Source organism: Cervus elaphus, chromosome 20, assembly GCF_910594005.1.
Source record: "Cervus elaphus chromosome 20, mCerEla1.1, whole genome shotgun sequence".
Classification (NCBI taxonomy): Eukaryota; Metazoa; Chordata; class Mammalia; order Artiodactyla; family Cervidae; genus Cervus; species Cervus elaphus.
The window spans coordinates 1,603,472-1,624,738 of NC_057834.1; positions in this window are offsets into that span (position 1 = coordinate 1,603,472).

Consider the following 21,267-nt stretch of genomic DNA (forward strand, 5'->3'; position numbering starts at 1 on the left):
TTTTCACACCTCTTCATGCTCCTCGCATTTTTCACACCTTTTCATGCTCCTGGTCTTTCTTTTTTTTTTTTTTGCTCTTCGCATTTTTCACACCTTTTCATGCTCCTGGTCTTTCTTTTTTTTTTTTTGCTCCTCGCATTTTTCACACCTTTTCATGCTCCTGGTCTTTTTTTTTTCTTTTTTTGCTCCTCGATTTTTCACACCTTTTCATGCTCCTCGTCTTTTTCTTTTTTGCTCCTCGCATTTTTCACACCTTTTCATGCTCCTTGCATTTTTCACACCTTTTCATGCTGCTCGTCTTTTTTTTTTTTTGCTCCTCGCATTTTTCACACCTTTTCATGCTCCTGGTCTTTTTTTTTTCTTTTGCTCCTCAAATTTTTCACACCTTTTCATGCTCCTCGCATTTTTCACACCTTTTCATGCTCCTTGTCTTTTTTTTTTTCTTTTTTTGCTCCTCGCATTTTTCACACCTTTTCATGCTCCTGGTCTTTCTTTTTTTTTTTTTGCTCCTCGCATTTTTCACACCTTTTCATGCTCCTCGCATTTTTCACACCTCTTCATGCTCCTCGCATTTTTCACAACTTTTCATGCTCCTCGCATTTTTCACACCTATTCATGCTCCTGGTCTTTCTTTTTTTTTTTTTGCTCCTCGCATTTTTCACACCTTTTCATGCTCCTGGTCTTTTTTTTTTTTTTTTGCTCCTCGAATTTTTCACACCTTTTCATGCTCCTCGCATTTTTCACACCTCTTCATGCTCCTCACATTTTTCACAACTTTTCATGCTCCTCGCATTTTTCACACCTTTTCATGCTCCTTGCATTTTTCACACCTTTTCATGTTCCTGGTCTTTTTTTTTTTTTTTTTTTTTTTTGCTCCTCGCATTTTTCACACCTTTTCATGCTCCTGGTCTATCTTTTTTTTTTTTTGCTCCTCGCATTTTTCACACCTTTTCATGTTCCTGGTCTTTTTTTTTTTTTTTTTCCTCGCATTTTTCACACCTTTTCATGCTCCTGGTCTTTTTTTTTTTTTCTCCTCGCATTTTTCACACCTTTTCATGCTCCTCGCATTTTTCACACCTTTTCATGCTCCTGGTCTATCTTTTTTTTTTTTTGCTCCTCGCATTTTTCACACCTTTTCATGTTCCTGGTCTTTTTTTTTTTTTTTTTCCTCGCATTTTTCACACCTTTTCATGCTCCTGGTCTTTTTTTTTTTTTCTCCTCGCATTTTTCACAACTTTTCATGCTCCTGGTCTTTTTTTTTTTTTTTTTTTGCTCCTCGAATGTTTCACACCTTTTCATGCTCCTGGTCTTTCTTTATTTCTTTTTTTTTTTTTTTTTCTCCTCGCATTTTTCACACCTTTTCATGCTCCTGGTCTTTTTTTTTTTTTTTTTTGCTCCTCGAATGTTTCACACCTTTTCATGCTCCTGGTCTTTCTTTATTTCTTTTTTTTTTTTTTTTGCTCCTCGCATTTTTCACAACTTTTCATGCTCCTCGCATTTTTCACACCTTTTCATGCTCCTCGCATTTTTCACACCTTTTCATGCTCCTTGCATTTTTCACACCTTTTAATGCTCCTGGTCTTTCTTTTTTTTTTTTTTCTCCTCGCATTTTTCACACCTTTTCATGCTCCTGGTCTTTCTTTTTTTTTTTTTTTTGCTCCTCGCATTTTTCACACCTTTTCATACTCCTGGTCTTTCTTTCTTTCTTTTTTTTTTTTTTTTTCATCCTCACATTTTTCACACCTTTTCATGCTCCTGGTCTTTCTTTTTTTTTTTTTGCTCCTCGCATTTTTCACACCTTTTCATGCTCCTGGTTTTTTTTTTTTTTTTTTGCTCCCCCCCTTTTTCACACCTTTTCATGCTTCTTGCATTTTTCACACCTTTTCATGCTCCTCGTCTTTTTTTTTTTTTGCTCCTCGCATTTTTAACACCTTTTCATGCTCCCGGTCTTTTTTTTTTCTTTTGCTCCTCAAATTTTTCACACCTTTTCATGCTCCTCGCATTTTTCACACCTTTTCATGCTCCTGGTCTTTTTTTTTTTCTTTTTTTGCTCCTCGCATTTTTCACACGTTTTCATGCTCCCGGTCTTTTTTTTTGTTTTTTTTTTTGCTCCTCAAATTTTTCACACGTTTTCATGCTCCTTGCATTTTTCTCACCTTTTCATGCTTCTGGTCTTTTTTTTTTTTTTTTTGCTCCTCAAATTTTTCACACGTTTTCATGCTCCTTGCATTTTTCACACCTTTTCATGCTCCTCGTCTTTTTTTTTTTTTTTGCTCCTCGCATTTTTCACACCATTTCATGCTCCTCGCATTTTTCACACCTTTTCATGCTTCTCGCATTTTTCACACCTTTTCATGTTCAATGCATTTTTCACACCTTTTCATGCTCCTGGTCTTTCTTTTTTTTTTTTTTCTCCTCGCATTTTTCACACCTTTTCATGCTCCTGGTCTTTTTTTTTTTTTTGCTCCTCCATTTTTTCACACGTTTTCATGCTCCTTCCTTTTTTCACCCCTTTTCATGCTCCTGGTCTTTCTTTCTTTCTTTTTTTTTTTTTTTTCCTCCTCGCATATTTCACACCTTTTCATGCTCCTTGCATTTTTCACAACTTTTCATGCTCCTCGCATTTTTCACACCTTTTCATGCTCCTTGCATTTTTCTCAGCTTTTCATGCTCCTCGCATTTTTCACACCTTTTCACGCTCCTTGCATTTTTCAGACCTTTTCATGCTCCTGGTCTTTCTTTTTTTTTTTTTGCTCCTCGCATTTTTCACACCTTTTCATGCTCCTGGTCTTTTTTTTTTTTTTTTTTTTTGCTCCTCGCATTTTTCACACCTTTTCATGCTCCTTGCATTTTTCACACCTTTTCATGCTCCTCGTCTTTTTTTTTTTTGCTCCTCGCATTTTTCACACCTTTTCATGCTCCTGGTCTTTTTTTGTTCTTTTGCTCCTCAAATTTTTCACACCTTTTCATGCTCCTCGCATTTTTCACACCTTTTCATGCTCCTGGTCTTTTTTTTTTTCTTTTTTTGCTCCTCGCATTTTTCACACCTTTTCATGCTCCTGGTCTTTCTTTTTTTTTTTTTGCTCCTCGCATTTTTCACACCTTTTCATGCTCCTGGTCTTTCTTTCTTTCTTTCTTTTTTTTTTTTGCTCCTCGCATTTTTCACACCTTTTCATGCTCCTGGTCTTTTTTTGTTCTTTTGCTCCTCAAATTTTTCACACCTTTTCATGCTCCTCGCATTTTTCACACCTTTTCATGCTCCTGGTCTTTTTTTTTTTCTTTTTTTGCTCCTCGCATTTTTCACACCTTTTCATGCTCCTGGTCTTTCTTTTTTTTTTTTTGCTCCTCGCATTTTTCACACCTTTTCATGCTCCTGGTCTTTCTTTCTTTCTTTCTTTTTTTTTTTTGCTCCTCGCATTTTTCACACCTTTTCATATTCCTGGTCTTTTTTTTTTTTTTTTTTTTCTCCTCGCATTTTTCACACCTTTTCATGCTCCTTGCATTTTTCTCAACTTTTCATGCTCCTCGCATTTTTCACACCTTTTCATGCTCCTCGCATTTTTCACACCTTTTCATGCTCCTCGCATTTTTCACACCTCTTCATGCTCCTCGCATTTTTCACACCTCTTCATGCTCCTCGCATTTTTCACAACTTTTCATGCTCCTCGCATTTTTCACACCTTTTCATGCTCCTCGCATTTTTCACACCTTTTCATGCTCCTCGCATTTTTCACACCTCTTCATGCTCCTCGCATTTTTCACACCTCTTCATGCTCCTCGCATTTTTCACAACTTTTCATGCTCCTCGCATTTTTCACACCTTTTCATGCTCCTGGTCTTTCTTTTTTTTTTTTTGCTCCTCGCATTTTTCACACCTTTTCATGCTCCTGGTCTTTCTTTTTTTTTTTTTGCTCCTCGCATTTTTCACACCTTTTCATGCTCCTGGTCTTTTTTTTTTTTTTTTTTTTTGCTCCTCGCATTTTTCACACCTTTTCATGCTCCTTGCATTTTTCACACCTTTTCATGCTCCTCGTCTTTTTTTTTTTTTGCTCCTCGCATTTTTCACACCTTTTCATGCTCCTGGTCTTTTTTTTTTCTTTTGCTCCTCAAATTTTTCACACCTTTTCATGCTCCTCGCATTTTTCACACCTTTTCATGCTCCTGGTCTTTTTTTTTTCTTTTTTTGCTCCTCGCATTTTTCACACCTTTTCATGCTCCTGGTCTTTCTTTTTTTTTTTTTGCTCCTCGCATTTTTCACACCTTTTCATGCTCCTGGTCTTTCTTTCTTTCTTTCTTTTTTTTTTTTGCTCCTCGCATTTTTCACACCTTTTCATATTCCTGGTCTTTTTTTTTTTTTTTTTTTTCTCCTCGCATTTTTCACACCTTTTCATGCTCCTGGTCTTTTTTTTTTTTTTTGCTCCTCGCATTTTTCAACCTTTCATGCTCCTCGCATTTTTCACACCTTTTCATGCTCCTGGTCTTATTTATTTTTTTTTTTTGCTCCTCGAATTTTTCACACCTCTTCATGCTCCTCGCATTTTTCACACCTTTTCATGCTCCTCGCATTTTTCACACCTCTTCATGCTCCTCGCATTTTTCACACCTTTTCATGCTCCTCGCATTTTTCACACCTTTTCATGCTCCTGGTCTTTTTTTTTTTCTTTTTTTGCTCCTCGCATTTTTGACACCTTTTCATACTCCTGGTCTTTTTTTTTTTTTTTTGCTCCTCGCATTTTTCACACCTTTCATGCTCCTCGCATTTTTCACACCTTTTCATGCTCCTGGTCTTTTTTTTTTTCTTTTTTTGCTCCTCGCATTTTTCACACCTTTTCATGCTCCTGGTCTTTTTTTTTTTCTTTTTTTGCTCCTCGATTTTTCACACCTTTTCATGCTCCTGGTCTTTTTTTTTTTCTTTTTTTGCTCCTCGCATTTTTCACACCTTTTCATGCTCCTGGTCTTTTTTTTTTCTTTTTTTGCTCCTCGCATTTTTCACACCTTTTCATGCTCCTGGTCTTTTTTTTTTTTTTTTTGCTCCTCGCATTTTTCACACCTTTTCATGCTCCTCGCATTTTTCACACCTCTTCATGCTCCTCGCATTTTTCACAACTTTTCATGCTCCTCGCATTTTTCACACCTTTTCATGCTCCTGGTCTTTCTTTTTTTTTCTTTGCTCCTCGCATTTTTCACACCTTTTCATGCTCCAGGTCTTTTTTTTTTTTTTTTTGCTCCTCGAATTTTTCACACCTTTTCATGCTCCTCGCATTTTTCACACCTCTTCATGCTCCTCACATTTTTCACAACTTTTCATGCTCCTCGCATTTTTCACACCTTTTCATGCTCCTTGCATTTTTCACACCTTTTCATGTTCCTGGTCTTTTTTTTTTTTTTTTTTTTTTTGGCTCCTCGCATTTTTCACACCTTTTCATGCTCCTGGTCTATCTTTTTTTTTTTTTGCTCCTCGCATTTTTCACACCTTTTCATGTTCCTGGTCTTTTTTTTTTTTTTTCCTCGCATTTTTCACACCTTTTCATGCTCCTGGTCTTTATTTTTTTTTTCTCCTCGCATTTTTCACACCTTTTCATGCTCCTGGTCTTTTTTTTTTTTTTTTTTTTTGCTCCTCGAATGTTTCACACCTTTTCATGCTCCTGGTCTTTCTTTATTTCTTTTTTTTTTTTTTTTTGCTCCTCGCATTTTTCACACCTTTTCATGCTCCTGGTCTTTCTTTCTTTCTTTTTTTTTTTTTTTTGCTCCTCGCATTTTTCACACCTTTCATGCTCCTTGCATTTTTCACAACTTTTCATGCTCCTCGCATTTTTCACACCTTTTCATGCTCCTTGCATTTTTCACACCTTTTAATGCTCCTGGTCTTTCTTTTTTTTTTTTTGCTCCTCGCATTTTTCACACCTTTTCATGTTCCTGGTGTTTTTTTTTTTTTTCCTCTCATTTTTCACACCTTTTCATGCTCCTGGTCTTTTTTTTTTTTTTGCTCCTCGCATTTTTCACACCTTTTCATGCTCCTGGTCTTTCTTTTTTTTTTTGCTCCTCGCATTTTTCACACCTTTTCATACTCCTGGTCTTTCTTTCTTTCTTTTTTTTTTTTTTTTTCATCCTCGCATTTTTCACACCTTTTCATGCTCCTGGTCTTTCTTTTTTTTTTTTTGCTCCTCGCATTTTTCACACCTTTTCATGCTCCTGGTTTTTTTTTTTTTTTTTTTTGCTCCTCCCATTTTTCACACCTTTTCATGCTCCTTGCATTTTTCACACATTTTCATGCTCCTCGTCTTTTTTTTTTTTTGCTCCTCGCATTTTTCACACCTTTTCATGCTCCTCGCATTTTTCACACCTCTTCATGCTCCTCGCATTTTTCACACCTTTTCATGCTCCCGGTCTTTTTTTTTTTTTTTTTTTGCTCCTCAAATTTTTCACACGTTTTCATGCTCCTTGCATTTTTCTCACCTTTTCATGCTTCTGGTCTTTTTTTTTTTTTTTTTTGCTCCTCAAATTTTTCACACGTTTTCATGCTCCTTGCATTTTTCACACCTTTTCATGCTCCTCGTCTTTTTTTTTTTTTTTGCTCCTCGCATTTTTCACACCATTTCATGCTCCTCGCATTTTTCACACCTTTTCATGCTCCTCGCATTTTTCACACCTTTTCATGTTCATCGCATTTTTCACACCTTTTCATGCTCCTGGTCTTTCTTTTTTTTTTTTTTCTCCTCACATTTTTCACACCTTTTCATGCTCCTGGTCTTTTTTTTTTTTTTGGTCCTCCAATTTTTCACACGTTTTCATGCTCTTTGCTTTTTTCACACTTTTTCTTGCTCCTGGTCTTTCTTTCTTTCTTTTTTTTTTTTTTTTGCTCCTCGCATATTTCACACCTTTTCATGCTCCTTGCATTTTTCACAACTTTTCATGCTCCTCGCATTTTTCACACCTTTTCATGCTCCTTGCATTTTTCTCAACTTTTCATGCTCCTCGCATTTTTCACACCTTTTCATGCTCCTTGCATTTTTCAGACCTTTTCATGCTCCTGGTCTTTTTTTTTTTTTTTTTGCTCCTCGAATATTTCACACCTTTTCATGCTCCTCGCATTTTTCACACCTCTTCATGCTCCTCACATTTTTCACAACTTTTCATGCTCCTCGCATTTTTCACACCTTTTCATGCTCCTTGCATTTTTCACACCTTTTCATGCTCCTGGTCTTTCTTTTTTTTTTTTGATCCTCGCATTTTTCACACCTTTTCATGCTAATGGTCTTTCTTTTTTTTTTTTTTTTTTGCTCCTCGCATTTTTCACACCTTTTCATGCTCCTGGTCTTTCTTTCTTTCTTTTTTTTTTTTTTTTACTCCTCGCATTTTTCACACCTTTTCATGTTCCTGGTCTTTTTTTTTTTTTTTTTTTTCCTCCTCGCATTTTTCACACCTTTTCATGCTCCTGGTCTTTTTTTTTTTTGCTCCTCGAATTTTTCACACCTTTTCATGCTCCTGGTCTTTTTTTTTTTTTTTTTTTTTTTGCTCCTCGAATTTTTCACACCTTTTCATGCTCCTCGCATTTTTCACACCTCTTCATGCTCCTCGCATTTTTCACACCTTTTCATGCTCCTGGTCTTTCTTTTTTTTTTTTTTGCTCTTCGCATTTTTCACACCTTTTCATGCTCCTGGTCTTTCTTTTTTTTTTTTTGCTCCTCGCATTTTTCACACCTTTTCATGCTCCTGGTCTTTTTTTTTTCTTTTTTTGCTCCTCGATTTTTCACACCTTTTCATGCTCCTCGTCTTTTTTTTTTTTGCTCCTCGCATTTTTCACACCTTTTCATGCTCCTTGCATTTTTCACACCTTTTCATGCTGCTCGTCTTTTTTTTTTTTTGCTCCTCGCATTTTTCACACCTTTTCATGCTCCTGGTCTTTTTTTTTTCTTTTGCTCCTCAAATTTTTCACACCTTTTCATGCTCCTCGCATTTTTCACACCTTTTCATGCTCCTTGTCTTTTTTTTTTTCTTTTTTTGCTCCTCGCATTTTTCACACCTTTTCATGCTCCTGGTCTTTCTTTTTTTTTTTTTGCTCCTCGCATTTTTCACACCTTTTCATGCTCCTCGCATTTTTCACACCTCTTCATGCTCCTCGCATTTTTCACAACTTTTCATGCTCCTCGCATTTTTCACACCTATTCATGCTCCTGGTCTTTCTTTTTTTTTTTTTGCTCCTCGCATTTTTCACACCTTTTCATGCTCCTGGTCTTTTTTTTTTTTTTTTGCTCCTCGAATTTTTCACACCTTTTCATGCTCCTCGCATTTTTCACACCTCTTCATGCTCCTCACATTTTTCACAACTTTTCATGCTCCTCGCATTTTTCACACCTTTTCATGCTCCTTGCATTTTTCACACCTTTTCATGTTCCTGGTCTTTTTTTTTTTTTTTTTTTTTTTTGCTCCTCGCATTTTTCACACCTTTTCATGCTCCTGGTCTATCTTTTTTTTTTTTTGCTCCTCGCATTTTTCACACCTTTTCATGTTCCTGGTCTTTTTTTTTTTTTTTTTCCTCGCATTTTTCACACCTTTTCATGCTCCTGGTCTTTTTTTTTTTTTCTCCTCGCATTTTTCACACCTTTTCATGCTCCTGGTCTTTTTTTTTTTTTTTTTTTGCTCCTCGAATGTTTCACACCTTTTCATGCTCCTGGTCTTTCTTTTTTTCTTTTTTTTTTTTTTTTGCTCCTCGCATTTTTCACACCTATTCATGCTCCTGGTCTTTTTTTTTTTTTTTTTTTGCTCCTCGAATGTTTCACACCTTTTCATGCTCCTGGTCTTTCTTTATTTCTTTTTTTTTTTTTTTTGCTCCTCGCATTTTTCACAACTTTTCATGCTCCTCGCATTTTTCACACCTTTTCATGCTCCTCGCATTTTTCACACCTTTTCATGCTCCTTGCATTTTTCACACCTTTTAATGCTCCTGGTCTTTCTTTTTTTTTTTTTTCTCCTCGCATTTTTCACACCTTTTCATGCTCCTGGTCTTTCTTTTTTTTTTTTTTTTGCTCCTCGCATTTTTCACACCTTTTCATACTCCTGGTCTTTCTTTCTTTCTTTTTTTTTTTTTTTTCATCCTCACATTTTTCACACCTTTTCATGCTCCTGGTCTTTCTTTTTTTTTTTTTGCTCCTCGCATTTTTCACACCTTTTCATGCTCCTGGTTTTTTTTTTTTTTTTTTTTGCTCCTCCCATTTTTCACACCTTTTCATGCTCCTTGCATTTTTCACACCTTTTCATGCTCCTCGTCTTTTTTTTTTTTTGCTCCTCGCATTTTTAACACCTTTTCATGCTCCCGGTCTTTTTTTTTTCTTTTGCTCCTCAAATTTTTCACACCTTTTCATGCTCCTCGCATTTTTCACACCTTTTCATGCTCCTGGTCTTTTTTTTTTTTCTTTTTTTGCTCCTCGCATTTTTCACACGTTTTCATGCTCCCGGTCTTTTTTTTTGTTTTTTTTTTTGCTCCTCAAATTTTTCACACGTTTTCATGCTCCTTGCATTTTTCTCACCTTTTCATGCTTCTGGTTTTTTTTTTTTTTTTTTTGCTCCTCAAATTTTTCACACGTTTTCATGCTCCTTGCATTTTTCACACCTTTTCATGCTCCTCGTCTTTTTTTTTTTTTTTGCTCCTCGCATTTTTCACACCATTTCATGCTCCTCGCATTTTTCACACCTTTTCATGCTTCTCGCATTTTTCACACCTTTTCATGTTCATCGCATTTTTCACACCTTTTCATGCTCCTGGTCTTTCTTTTTTTTTTTTTTCTCCTCGCATTTTTCACACCTTTTCATGCTCCTGGTCTTTTTTTTTTTTTTGCTCCTCCAATTTTTCACACGTTTTCATGCTCCTTGCATTTTTCACACCTTTTCATGCCCCTGGTCTTTCTTTCTTTCTTTTTTTTTTTTTTTGCTCCTCGCATATTTCACACCTTTTCATGCTCCTTGCATTTTTCACAACTTTTCATGCTCCTCGCATTTTTCACACCTTTTCATGCTCCTCGCATTTTTCACACCTTTTCATGCTCCTCGCATTTTTCACACCTTTTCACGCTCCTTGCATTTTTCAGACCTTTTCATGCTCCTGGTCTTTCTTTTTTTTTTTTTGCTCCTCGCATTTTTCACACCTTTTCATGCTCCTGGTCTTTTTTTTTTTTTTTTTTTTTGCTCCTCGCATTTTTCACACCTTTTCATGGTCCTTGCATTTTTCACTCCTTTTCATGCTCCTCGTCTTTTTTTTTTTTTGCTCCTCGCATTTTTCACACCTTTTCATGCTCCTGGTCTTTTTTTGTTCTTTTGCTCCTCAAATTTTTCACACCTTTTCATGCTCCTCGCATTTTTCACACCTTTTCATGCTCCTGGTCTTTTTTTTTTTCTTTTTTTGCTCCTCGCATTTTTCACACCTTTTCATGCTCCTGGTCTTTCTTTTTTTTTTTTCCTCCTCGCATTTTTCACACCTTTTCATATTCCTGGTCTTTTTTTTTTTTTTTTTTTTCTCCTCGCATTTTTCACACCTTTTCATGCTCCTTGCATTTTTCTCAACTTTTCATGCTCCTCGCATTTTTCACTCCTTTTCATGCTCCTCGCATTTTTCACACCTTTTCATGCTCCTCGCATTTTTCACACCTCTTCATGCTCCTCGCATTTTTCACACCTCTTCATGCTCCTCGCATTTTTCACAACTTTTCATGCTCCTCGCATTTTTCACACCTTTTCATGCTCCTCGCATTTTTCACACCTTTTCATGCTCCTCGCTTTTTTCACACCTTTTCATGCTCCTCGCATTTTTCACACCTTTTCATGCTCCTCGCATTTTTCACACCTTTTCATGCTCCTGGTATTTCTTTTTTTTTTTTTCCTCCTCGCATTTTTCACACCTTTTCATGCTCCTGGTCTTTTTTTTTTTTGCTCCTCGAATTTTTCACACCTTTTCATGCTCCTGGTCTTTTTTTTTTTTTTTTTTTTTTTTGCTCCTCGAATTTTTCACACCTTTTCATGCTCCTCGCATTTTTCACACCTCTTCATGCTCCTCGCATTTTTCACACCTTTTCATGCTCCTGGTCTTTCTTTTTTTTTTTTTTGCTCCTCGCATTTTTCACACCTTTTCATGCTCCTGGTCTTTCTTTTTTTTTTTTTGCTCCTCGCATTTTTCACACCTTTTCATGCTCCTGGTCTATCTTTTTTTTTTTTGCTCCTCGCATTTTTCACACCTTTTCATGTTCCTGGTCTTTTTTTTTTTTTTTTCCTCGCATTTTTCACACCTTTTCATGCTCCTGGTCTTTTTTTTTTTTTTCTCCTCGCATTTTTCACACCTTTTCATGCTCCTGGTCTTTTTTTTTTTTTTTTTTTTTGCTCCTCGAATGTTTCACACCTTTTCATGCTCCTGGTCTTTCTTTATTTCTTTTTTTTTTTTTTTTGCTCCTCGCATTTTTCACACCTTTTCATGCTCCTGGTCTTTCTTTCTTTCTTTTTTTTTTTTTTTTGCTCCTCGCATTTTTCACACCTTTCATGCTCCTTGCATTTTTCACAACTTTTCATGCTCCTCGCATTTTTCACACCTTTTCATGCTCCTTGCATTTTTCACACCTTTTAATGCTCCTGGTCTTTCTTTTTTTTTTTTTGCTCCTCGCATTTTTCACCCCTTTTCATTTTCCTGGTGTTTTTTTTTTTTTTCCTCTCATTTTTCACACCTTTTCATGCTCCTGGTCTTTTTTTTTTTTTTTCCTCGCATTTTTCACACCTTTTCATGCTCCTGGTCTTTCTTTTTTTTTTTTTTTTTGCTCCTCGCTTTTTTCTCACCTTTTCTTACTCCTGGTTTTTCTTTCTTTCTTTTTTTTTTTTTTTTCATCCTCGCATTTTTCACACCTTTTCATGCTCCTGGTCTTTCTTTTTTTTTTTTTTGCTCCTCGCATTTTTCACCCCTTTTCCTGCTCCTGGTTTTTTTTTTTTTTTTTTTTTTGCTCCTCCCATTTTTCACACCTTTTCATGCTCCTTGCATTTTTCACACCTTTTCATGCTCCTTGCATTTTTCACACCTTTTCATGCTCCTCGTCTTTTTTTTTTTTTGCTCCTCGCATTTTTAACACCTTTTCATGCTCCCGGTCTTTTTTTTTTCTTTTGCTCCTCAAATTTTTCACACCTTTTCATGCTCCTCGCATTTTTCACACCTTTTCATGCTCCTGGTCTTTTTTTTTTTCTTTTTTTGTTCCTCGCATTTTTCACACGTTTTCATGCTCCCGGTCTTTTTTTTTTTTTTTTTTTGCTCCTCAAATTTTTCACACGTTTTCATGCTCCTTGCATTTTTCTCACCTTTTCATGCTTCTGGTCTTTTTTTTTTTTTTTTTTGCTCCTCAAATTTTTCACACGTTTTCATGCTCCTTGCATTTTTCACACCTTTTCATGCTCCTCGTCTTTTTTTTTTTTTTTGCTCCTCGCATTTTTCACACCATTTCATGCTCCTCGCATTTTTCACACCTTTTCATGCTCCTCGCATTTTTCACACCTTTTCATGTTCATCGCATTTTTCACACCTTTTCATGCTCCTGGTCTTTCTTTTTTTTTTTTTTCTCCTCACATTTTTCACACCTTTTCATGCTCCTGGTTTTTTTTTTTTTTTTGCTCCTCCAATTTTTCACACGTTTTCATGCTCTTTGCATTTTTCACACCTTTTCATGCTCCTGGTCTTTCTTTCTTTCTTTTTTTTTTTTTTTGCTCCTCGCATATTTCACACCTTTTCATGCTCCTTGCATTTTTCACAACTTTTCATGCTCCTCGCATTTTTCACACCTTTTCATGCTCCTTGCATTTTTCTCAACTTTTCATGCTCCTCGCATTTTTCACACCTTTTCATGCTCCTTGCATTTTTCAGACCTTTTCATGCTCCTGGTCTTTTTTTTTTTTTTTTTGCTCCTCGAATATTTCACACCTTTTCATGCTCCTCGCATTTTTCACACCTCTTCATGCTCCTCACATTTTTCACAACTTTTCATGCTCCTCGCATTTTTCACACCTTTTCATGCTCCTTGCATTTTTCACACCTTTTCATGCTCCTGGTCTTTCTTTTTTTTTTTTGATCCTCGCATTTTTCACACCTTTTCATGCTAATGGTCTTTCTTTTTTTTTTTTTTTTTTGCTCCTCGCATTTTTCACACCTTTTCATGCTCCTGGTCTTTCTTTCTTTCTTTTTTTTTTTTTTTTTTACTCCTCGCATTTTTCACACCTTTTCATGTTCCTGGTCTTTTTTTTTTTTTTTTTTTCCTCCTCGCATTTTTCACACCTTTTCATGCTCCTGGTCTTTTTTTTTTTTGCTCCTCGAATTTTTCACACCTTTTCATGTTCCTGGTCTTTTTTTTTTTTTTTTTTTTTTGCTCCTCGAATTTTTCACACCTTTTCATGCTCCTGGTCTTTTTTTTTTTTTTTTTTTTTGCTCCTCGAATTTTTCACACCTTTTCATGCTCCTCGCATTTTTCACACCTCTTCATGCTCCTCGCATTTTTCACACCTTTTCATGCTCCTGGTCTTTTTTTTTTCTTTTTTTGCTCCTCGATTTTTCACACCTTTTCATGCTCCTCGTCTTTTTTTTTTTTGCTCCTCGCATTTTTCACACCTTTTCATGCTCCTTGCATTTTTCACACCTTTTCATGCTGCTCGTCTTTTTTTTTTTTTGCTCCTCGCATTTTTCACACCTTTTCATGCTCCTGGTCTTTTTTTTTTCTTTTGCTCCTCAAATTTTTCACACCTTTTCATGCTCCTCGCATTTTTCACACCTTTTCATGCTCCTGGTCTTTTTTTTTTTCTTTTTTTGCTCCTCGCATTTTTCACACCTTTTCATGCTCCTCGCATTTTTCACACCTTTTCATGCTCCTTGCATTTTTCTCAGCTTTTCATGCTCCTCGCATTTTTCACACCTTTTCATGCTCCTCGCATTTTTCACACCTTTTCATGCTCCTTGCATTTTTCTCAGCTTTTCATGCTCCTCGCATTTTTCACACCTTTTCACGCTCCTTGCATTTTTCAGACCTTTTCATGCTCCTGGTCTTTCTTTTTTTTTTTTTGCTCCTCGCATTTTTCACACCTTTTCATGCTCCTCGCATTTTTCACACCTTTTCATGCTCCTGGTCCTTTTTTTTTTTTTTTTTTTTTTGCTCCTCGCATTTTTTGCACCTTTTCATGCTCGTCGCATTTTTCACACCTTTTCATGCTCGTCGCATTTTTCACACCTTTTCATGCTCCTCGCATTTTTCACACCTTTTCATGCTGCTCGCATTTTTCACACCTTTTCATGCTCCTCGCATTTTTCACACCTTTTCATGCTCCTGGTCCTTTTTTTTTTTTTTTTTTTGCTCCTCGCATTTTTCACACCTTTTCATGCTCGTCGCATTTTTCACACCTTTTCATGCTCCTCGCATTTTTCACACCTTTTCATGCTCCTCGCATTTTTCACACCTTTTCATGCTCCTGGTCTTTCTTTTTTTATTTTTTTCTCCTCACATTTTTCACACCTTTTCATGCTCCTCGAGTTTTTCACACCATATCATTCTCCTGGTCTTTTTTTTTTTTTTGCTCCTCGCATTTTTGACACCTTTTCATGCTCCTTGTCTTTTTTTTTTTTTTTTTGCTCCTCACATTTTTCACACCTTTTCATGCTCCTGGTCTTTTTTTTTTTTTTTTTTGCTCCTCGAATTTTCACACCTTTTCATGCTCCTGGTCCTTTTTTTTTTTTTTTTTTTTTTTTTTTGCTCCTCGCATTTTTCACACCTTTTCATGCTCCTCGCATTTTTCACACCTTTTCATGCTCCTGGTCCTTTTTTTTTTTTTTTTTTTTTTGCTCCTCGCATTTTTTGCACCTTTTCATGCTCGTCGCATTTTTCACACCTTTTCATGCTCGTCGCATTTTTCACACCTTTTCATGCTCCTGGTCCTTTTTTTTTTTTTTTTTTTTTGCTCCTCGCATTTTTCACACCTTTTCATGCTCCTGGTCCTTTTTTTTTTTTTTTTTTTTTTTTTTGCTCCTCGCATTTTTCACACCTTTTCATGGTCCTTGCATTTTTCACACCTTTTCATGCTCCTCGTCTTTTTTTTTTTTTGCTCCTCGCATTTTTCACACCTTTTCATGCTCCTGGTCTTTTTTTGTTCTTTTGCTCCTCAAATTTTTCACACCTTTTCATGCTCCTCGCATTTTTCACACCTTTTCATGCTCCTGGTCTTTTTTTTTTTCTTTTTTTGCTCCTCGCATTTTTCACACCTTTTCATGCTCCTGGTCTTTCTTTTTTTTTTTTCCTCCTCGCATTTTTCACACCTTTTCATATTCCTGGTCTTTTTTTTTTTTTTTTTTCTCCTCGCATTTTTCACACCTTTTCATGCTCCTTGCATTTTTCTCAACTTTTCATGCTCCTCGCATTTTTCACTCCTTTTCATGCTCCTCGCATTTTTCACACCTTTTCATGCTCCTCGCATTTTTCACACCTTTTCATGCTCCTCGCATTTTTCACACCTCTTCATGCTCCTCGCATTTTTCACAACTTTTCATGCTCCTCGCATTTTTCACACCTTTTCATGCTCCTCGCATTTTTCACACCTTTTCATGCTCCTCGCATTTTTCACACCTTTTCATGCTCCTCGCATTTTTCACAACTTTTCATGCTCCTCGCATTTTTCACACCTTTTCATGCTCCTGGTATTTCTTTTTTTTTTTTTGCTCCTCGCATTTTTCACACCTTTTCATGCTCCTGGTCTTTCTTTTTTTTTTTTTGCTCCTCGCATTTTTCACACCTTTTCATGCTCCTGGTCTATCTTTTTTTTTTTTGCTCCTCGCATTTTTCACACCTTTTCATGTTCCTGGTCTTTTTTTTTTTTTTTTCCTCGCATTTTTCACACCTTTTCATGCTCCTGGTCTTTTTTTTTTTTTTTCTCCTCTCATTTTTCCCCCCTTTTCATGCTCCTGGTCTTTTTTTTTTTTTTTTTTTTTGCTCCTCGAATGTTTCACACCTTTTCATGCTCCTGGTCTTTCTTTATTTCTTTTTTTTTTTTTTTTGCTCCTCGCATTTTTCACACCTTTTCATGCTCCTGGTCTTTCTTTCTTTCTTTTTTTTTTTTTTTTGCTCCTCGCATTTTTCACACCTTTCATGCTCCTTGCATTTTTCACAACTTTTCATGCTCCTCGCATTTTTCACACCTTTTCATGCTCCTTGCATTTTTCACACCTTTTAATGCTCCTGGTTTTTCTTTTTTTTTTTTTGCTCCTCGCATTTTTCACACCTTTTCATGTTCCTGGTGTTTTTTTTTTTTTCCTCTCATTTTTCACACCTTTTCATGCTCCTGGTCTTTTTTTTTTTTCTCCTCGCATTTTTCACACCTTTTCATGCTCCTGGTCTTTCTTTTTTTTTTTTTTTTTGCTCCTCGCATTTTTCACACCTTTTCATACTCCTGGTATTTCTTTCTTTCTTTTTTTTTTTTTTTTCATCCTCGCATTTTTCACACCTTTTCATGCTCCTGGTCTTTCTTTTTTTTTTTTTTGCTCCTCGCATTTTTCACACCTTTTCATTCTCCTGGTTTTTTTTTTTTTTTTTTTTTTGCTCCTCCCATTTTTCACACCTTTTCATGCTCCTTGCATTTTTCACACCTTTTCATGCTCCTTGCATTTTTCACACCTTTTCATGCTCCTCGTCTTTTTTTTTTTTTGCTCCTCGCATTTTTAACACCTTTTCATGCTCCCGGTCTTTTTTTTTTCTTTTGCTCCTCAAATTTTTCACACCTTTTCATGCTCCTCGCATTTTTCACACCTTTTCATGCTCCTGGTCTTTTTTTTTTTCTTTTTTTGTTCCTCGCATTTTTCACACGTTTTCATGCTCCCGGTCTTTTTTTTTTTTTTTTTTTGCTCCTCAAATTTTTCACACGTTTTCATGCTCCTTGCATTTTTCTCACCTTTTCATGCTTCTGGTCTTTTTTTTTTTTTTTTTTGCTCCTCAAATTTTTCACACGTTTTCATGCTCCTTGCATTTTTCTCACCTTTTCATGCTTCTGGTCTTTTTTTTTTTTTTTTTTGCTCCTCAAATTTTTCACACCTTTTCATGCTCCTTGCATTTTTCAGACCTTTTCATGCTCCTGGTCTTTTTTTTTTTTTTTTTGCTCCTCGAATATTTCACACCTTTTCATGCTCCTCGCATTTTTCACACCTCTTCATGCTCCTCACATTTTTCACAACTTTTCATGCTCCTCGCATTTTTCACACCTTTTCATGCTCCTTGCATTTTTCACACCTTTTCATGCTCCTGGTCTTTCTTTTTTTTTTTTGATCCTCGCATTTTTCACACCTTTTCATGCTAATGGTCTTTCTTTTTTTTTTTTTTTTTTGCTCCTCGCATTTTTCACACCTTTTCATGCTCCTGGTCTTTCTTTCTTTCTTTTTTTTTTTTTTTTTTCTCCTCGCTTTTTTCACACCTTTTCATGTTCCTGGTCTTTTTTTTTTTTTTTTTTTTTCCTCCTCGCATTTTTCACACCTTTTCATGCTCCTGGTCTTTTTTTTTTTTGCTCCTCGAATTTTTCACACCTTTTCATGCTCCTGGTCTTTTTTTTTTTTTTTTTTTTTTTTGCTCCTCGAATTTTTCACACCTTTTCATGCTCCTCGCATTTTTCACACCTCTTCATGCTCCTCGCATTTTTCACACCTTTTCATGCTCCTGGTCTTTCTTTTTTTTTTTTTTGCTCCTCGCATTTTTCACACCTTTTCATGCTCCTGGTCTTTCTTTTTTTTTTTTTGCTCCTCGCATTTTTCACACCTTTTCATGCTCCTGGTCTTTTTTTTTTCTTTTTTTGCTCCTCGATTTTTCACACCTTTTCATGCTCCTCGTCTTTTTTTTTTTTGCTCCTCGCATTTTTCACACCTTTTCATGCTCCTTGCATTTTTCACACCTTTTCATGCTGCTCGTCTTTTTTTTTTTTTGCTCCTCGCATTTTTCACACCTTTTCATGCTCCTGGTCTTTTTTTTTTCTTTTGCTCCTCAAATTTTTCACACCTTTTCATGCTCCTCGCATTTTTCACACCTTTTCATGCTCCTGGTCTTTTTTTTTTTCTTTTTTTGCTCTTCGCATTTTTCACACCTTTTCATGCTCCTCGCATTTTTCACACCTCTTCATGCTCCTCGCATTTTTCACAACTTTTCATGCTCCTCGCATTTTTCACACCTTTTTATGCTCCTTGCATTTTTCACACCTTTTCATGCTCTTGGTCTTTCTTTTTTTTTTTTGCTCCTCGCATTTTTCACACCTTTTCATGCTCCTGGTCTTTTTTTTTTTTTTTTGCTCCTCGAATTTTTCACACCTTTTCATGCTCCTCGCATTTTTCACACCTCTTCATGCTCCTCACATTTTTCACAACTTTTCATGCTCCTCGCATTTTTCACACCTTTTCATGCTCCTTGCATTTTTCACACCTTTTCATGTTCCTGGTCTTTTTTTTTTTTTTTTTTTTTTTGCTCCTCGCATTTTTCACACCTTTTCATGCTCCTGGTCTATCTTTTTTTTTTTTTGCTCCTCGCATTTTTCACACCTTTTCATGTTCCTGGTCTTTTTTTTTTTTTTTTCCTCGCATTTTTCACACCTTTTCATGCTCCTGGTCTTTTTTTTTTTTTCTCCTCGCATTTTTCACACCTTTTCATGCTCCTGGTCTTTTTTTTTTTTTTTTTTTGCTCCTCGAATGTTTCACACCTTTTCATGCTCCTGGTCTTTCTTTATTTCTTTTTTTTTTTTTTTTGCTCCTCGCATTTTTCACACCTTTTCATGCTCCTGGTCTTTTTTTTTTTTTTTTTTTGCTCCTCGAATGTTTCACACCTTTTCATGCTCCTGGTCTTTCTTTATTTCTTTTTTTTTTTTTTTTGCTCCTCGCATTTTTCACAACTTTTCATGCTCCTCGCATTTTTCACACCTTTTCATGCTCCTCGCATTTTTCACACCTTTTCATGCTCCTTGTATTTTTCACACCTTTTAATGCTCCTGGTCTTTCTTTTTTTTTTTTTTCTCCTCGCATTTTTCACACCTTTTCATGCTCCTGGTCTTTCTTTTTTTTTTTTTTTTGCTCCTCGCATTTTTCACACCTTTTCATACTCCTGGTCTTTCTTTCTTTCTTTTTTTTTTTTTTTTCATCCTCACATTTTTCACACCTTTTCATGCTCCTGGTCTTTCTTTTTTTTTTTTTGCTCCTCGCATTTTTCACACCTTTTCATGCTCCTGGTTTTTTTTTTTTTTTTTTTGCTCCTCAAATTTTTCACACCTTTTCATGCTCCTCGCATTTTTCACACCTTTTCATGCTCCTGGTCTTTTTTTTTTTCTTTTTTTGCTCCTCGCATTTTTCACACGTTTTCATGCTCCCGGTCTTTTTTTTTGTTTTTTTTTTTGCTCCTCAAATTTTTCACACGTTTTCATGCTCCTTGCATTTTTCTCACCTTTTCATGCTTCTGGTCTTTTTTTTTTTTTTTTTGCTCCTCAAATTTTTCACACGTTTTCATGCTCCTTGCATTTTTCACACCTTTTCATGCTCCTCGTCTTTTTTTTTTTTTTTGCTCCTCGCATTTTTCACACCATTTCATGCTCCTCGCATTTTTCACACCTTTTCATGCTTCTCGCATTTTTCACACCTTTTCATGTTCATCGCATTTTTCACACCTTTTCATGCTCCTGGTCTTTCTTTTTTTTTTTTTTCTCCTCGCATTTTTCACACCTTTTCATGCTCCTGGTCTTTTTTTTTTTTTTGCTCCTCCAATTTTTCACACGTTTTCATGCTCCTTGCATTTTTCACACCTTTTCATGCCCCTGGTCTTTCTTTCTTTCTTTTTTTTTTTTTTTGCTCCTCGCATATTTCACACCTTTTCATGCTCCTTGCATTTTTCACAACTTTTCATGCTCCTCGCATTTTTCACACCTTTTCATGCTCCTTGCATTTTTCTCAGCTTTTCATGCTCCTCGCATTTTTCACACCTTTTCACGCTCCTTGCATTTTTCAGACCTTTTCATGCTCCTGGTCTTTCTTTTTTTTTTTTTGCTCCTCGCATTTTTCACACCTTTTCATGCTCCTGGTCTTTTTTTTTTTTTTTTTTTTTGCTCCTCGCATTTTTCACACCTTTTCATGGTCCTTGCATTTTTCACACCTTTTCATGCTCCTCGTCTTTTTTTTTTTTTGCTCCTCGCATTTTTCACACCTTTTCATGCTCCTGGTCTTTTTTTGTTCTTTTGCTCCTCAAATTTTTCACACCTTTTCATGCTCCTCGCATTTTTCACACCTTTTCATGCTCCTGGTCTTTTTTTTTTTTTTTTTTTGCTCCTCGCATTTTTCACACCTTTTCATGCTCCTGGTCTTTTTTTTTTTTTTTTCCTCCTCGCTTTTTTCACACCTTTTCATATTCCTGGTCTTTTTTTTTTTTTTTTTTTCTCCTCGCATTTTTCACACCTTTTCATGCTCCTTGCATTTTTCTCAACTTTTCATGCTCCTCGCATTTTTCACTCCTTTTCATGCTCCTCGCATTTTTCACACCTTTTCATGCTCCTCGCATTTTTCACACCTCTTCATGCTCCTCGCATTTTTCACACCTCTTCATGCTCCTCGCATTTTTCACAACTTTTCATGCTCCTCGCATTTTTCACACCTTTTCATGCTCCTCGCATTTTTCACACCTTTTCATGCTCCTCGCATTTTTCACACCTTTTCATGCTCCTCGCATTTTTCACAACTTTTCATGCTCCTCGCATTTTTCACACCTTTTCATGCTCCTGGTATTTCTTTTTTTTTTTTTCCTCCTCGCATTTTTCACACCTTTTCATGCTCCTGGTCTTTTTTTTTTTTGCTCCTCGAATTTTTCACACCTTTTCATGCTCCTGGTCTTTTTTTTTTTTTTTTTTTTTTTGCTCCTCGAATTTTTCACACCTTTTCATGCTCCTCGCATTTTTCACACCTCTTCATGCTCCTCGCATTTTTCACACCTTTTCATGCTCCTGGTCTTTCTTTTTTTTTTTTTTGCTCCTCGCATTTTTCACACCTTTTCATGCTCCTGGTCTTTCTTTTTTTTTTTTTGCTCCTCGCATTTTTCACACCTTTTCATGCTCCTGGTCTATCTTTTTTTTTTTTGCTCCTCGCATTTTTCACACCTTTTCATGTTCCTGGTCTTTTTTTTTTTTTTTTCCTCGCATTTTTCACACCTTTTCATGCTCCTGGTCTTTTTTTTTTTTTTCTCCTCGCATTTTTCACACCTTTTCATGCTCCTG